This window comes from Arachis stenosperma, chromosome 4 (genome assembly GCF_014773155.1).
Source record: "Arachis stenosperma cultivar V10309 chromosome 4, arast.V10309.gnm1.PFL2, whole genome shotgun sequence".
Classification (NCBI taxonomy): Eukaryota; Viridiplantae; Streptophyta; class Magnoliopsida; order Fabales; family Fabaceae; genus Arachis; species Arachis stenosperma.
This window is the reverse complement of record NC_080380.1, coordinates 111,106,468-111,110,411: the sequence shown is the minus strand read 5'-3', so window position 1 is coordinate 111,110,411 and position 3,944 is coordinate 111,106,468.

The following is a 3,944-nucleotide window of genomic DNA, read 5'->3' as shown; positions in this document are numbered from 1 at the left end:
CCTTTTTATTTTCTATTTAATTATTAATTTTCGAAATCCAAAATCAATTTAATCTGCCTAACTGAGATTTACAAGGTGACCATAGGTTGCTTCATACCAACAATTTCTGTGGGATCGACCCTTACTCACGTAAGGTATTACTTGGATGACCCAGTACACTTGCTGGTTAAGTTGAACGGAGTTGTGTCCACACGTGCCATTACCATGATCTCTTTGGGGTATTTTTGATTTCATACAAATATAAAGAGACCAACTTTAAGGATCACAATTTCGTCCACCAGTGACCCATTACTGCACTCCACTCATACAATTCCTAGTTAAAAAGTCTGGATTGTTAGAAACAATTAATGATTCAGAGGATGGGAGGATCAAATCCTTTACAATGAGAGAAGCTATAAGGTATTCATACCTGAGGGACTCACGTTTTATAATACGCCTGTGTGCTATACTTGGATTTGGTGTTTGGTAGAACATAGTTCTTAAGCAATTGCTCTTAAGACCGCCTGCTTTGTGCCTCTCGAATCTTAGTACTCTTTTGAGGGTAGCTCAGAATACTTTCTTTGATCAAATTTGTAGCGTTCACCCTCATTTTACCCACCCATGTGACTATCTATTAAACAAAAAAACATAAAGTTGATTATAAGCTATACATCTTATTCAATATTATAAATCAATACTTGAAATGAGTTAAAGTCCACCAAAACTCAAGTGAATTACATACATCTTACTCAAACTACACCAGCCCATCAAATATAAAGTCTAAGAAAATTCATAGAAATATAAACTCCTTTTTTCAATTAATAGATACTAAAAAACAAATATTAATATTCTATAGTAGACATAAAATTTTTATAGTAATAAGCTAAATTTCAAGCCAATTTACAAATGAAGCAAAATTTTTTCCGTAAAAAATTCACTTAAACCAAATCATAACATGGAACATCTACTAAATATGCATAAGAGCCTTTTCCTTTCAAATTCAGCTCCAACCAGCAAATATCCCTGTCTTACTGGCTCAATACCTTGAGACTTTTTCCTTGTTCTAGTATATCTTTTGAGGAGAAAGAAAAAATGAATATTAAAGAAGAAGAAAAAAATTCCTCAAAAAAATTCATCTTTGAGCTTTCATGATAAAAGACTAAATAAACAACTATCAAATACACAAAAATCTTAATAAAATAGAAAATGTTATTATATATTAATATAAAATCACTATAATACGTAATTAGGATTATCTATATTTCATCTGCAAGATGCACAAAAAGAATATGTTTTGTAATAAGTAACATCTAGGTGATTAATATTACACCAACTACATAAATAAAATTTTAACATAATAGTATAAAATCAACAAAAAGAAAAAACAGCCTAATAAGCATGACACAAACAGCTAGCAGTAAAATCCAAATAGATAAAAAAAGGATACCTTATATGTACCGGTTAAAGATGATTTGAAACTGCCAGAAGGAGTGCTGTCATAATCAAGGCAAATCAGCCATACCACCATTTGCTCCATTGACAACCCAGCCCAATCTTAATCTTCAACCAAAATAGAAGTAGATTAAACTGAATAAAGCTCTAGGTTAGATTGACAGATACAACAAGTCTATGGAATTGAGTTGGTTTTAAAGAGAAAGTTGAAAAATAAGGTAGAACCATTTATTTTCTAAATATGCAACTACTTGAAACTCCTTAAACCATATTCCACTGAATGAGTCCTAATTGCAACCAAAATTCAAACCCCTTTTTGACCATGACCGGCATCAAAAGTGTAACACCCTACCATACAGAGTCTTATGCTTAAGTCATAATTCAGAGATGGCAAGGTATTACGACCTCTAAAATAAAAATTTAGTACATATAGTAGTATGAAAGATTGATTATAACTAGGAGCCTTTGTAGAAAAATGGGTAAACAAAAATCGCAACTCAAAAGCGCAACACTCCGATCGATAACGTAACGAACAAGGAAAACCAACGCGAGGTATATATACAAAGGAGTGTCAAAAACAGGAATATCAAGACTCAAAATCCGGCTGCGAAGATAACCGATCCGAGCATAGCAATATATACATATGATAAAATAAGGAAAACCCCAAAGGAAACCCAAAGGGACACAAATACAGAAATCTATTCTCCAAAATCTCCCATAAGAGGAGTCATCACAGTTTGTATTATTTAATGGAGATAAAAGTATCTAAGCAAAACATATAAACCAAAACATAGTCCCGAGAACAAAGGATCTTCGCTAAACCAGAAGTCTCCAGCATGCCTCAGCGGGAAACCTCACGTCCTGCATCTGAAAACCACAAAATCCGCATGGGTGAGAACCAGAGGTCCCCAGCATGGTAACAGCTTCCACATATATAATACATAACAATAGAGGAATGCCGAAGGCAATCCTAGAACTTCCTCCAGATAATTCAAAAGCGTATAAACACGCTAAACCATAAAGGGCATATGACTAAAGATCCTTCAGTCTAACTAATACTTCCCTTTCCAATTCCTTCAGACCTCCCAACCACCAGCAGGAGTATAATGTAGCAAACACAGTTATATCAAACAAGAGATATACAAATAGGAACAGATAAAGCATTTAGACAATTAGCAAGTAATATGCAGTCAAATAGGCAATCTCAAACAATTCATATAGTATGCATATGATGAATGCCTGTCCCTAGTGGCTGATGATATCATCTGTCGATTATAGAGCCAACCCGACAAGTCCTGGTAGCTAACCATTGGACTGTCCCTCTGTCGTGTCTCCCCAACTCGAGTTATACTTAATATAAACTTGATCATAATCATGATCCATATCCATCACCCTCACTGGTGAATATTTATGGGGGTGAGCTCATCCGGGGCTTTCACAGTGCCCGGCCACCCTGACGACATAGGGTTAAAAGAGCTTCAAGTCTCAACCTGGAGCACGTGGTGGCTAGCCACTTCTTTCTCCGAGGGAAACTCTCATCTCCGATAATGGAAGTGCAACATTCACAATTCATTCAACAGCATATACATGCTTTTATTCTTAGCCATAATCATGGCTCCACCGTAACACGGCAATAATCCAGCCATCCGGCTCACGGTTAAATCTATAACCAGCCATCTGGCTCACGGTTAAATCCATAACCAGCCATTTCATTAACAATTACGGCCTTTCGGCCCATGGCATAACAAGCACTTCCACCGCCATCCTCCGCCTCTCACATAATCATCTTTGATCCTCATTGATCATTCATTTTTCCCTTGCTTCACTCGCAAGTTACCACATCCCCTAGCTCATTTTCTAATTGCTAGGCATATCATAATGATTTAAGACATAAGTGGTGAGATCGGAGGCTTAGAAGTATGAGATTTGGCTTTTAAAACTCAAAAATCAACTTTGGGATGAAAACAGGGCCACGCGTACGCGCACTCCTTGCGCACGCGTGGATGGCCACAACACTCATCGACGCGTATGCGTCATGTGCGCTAACGCGTGGATTGAAAATTAGCCAATCGACGCGCACGCGTCAATTACGCGTACGCGTGGGTGCTCTCGTGCCCCAGGCACAAAACTGGCACAGTTCTGGCACAACTCTTTGGAAAATGGCTGGGCATTGGGTGCAGCACATTCGGCGCGCCCGCGCACATCACGCGCACGCGTGGATGGCATTTTCGAGAAGAACGGCACGGACGCGCCAAGTGCGCCTACGCGCGGGGGGTCATTCTGCTAAAAATTTTCTAAGTTAAAAACTGCAGAATTCACAGATCCAACCCCCAATCTTCCGACGGATATAACTTCCTCATTTTAAATCGTTTTTCACCCGTCCTTCGAACGACATGGACATCCCGGATCCAATTTCATTTCTGAACAGATTTGGCACAAAACAGAGATCCGTAGTCCAAATTATGTCCCGTCAAAGTATGCCCAAAAACCATGTTTTTCATACAAAACCACAA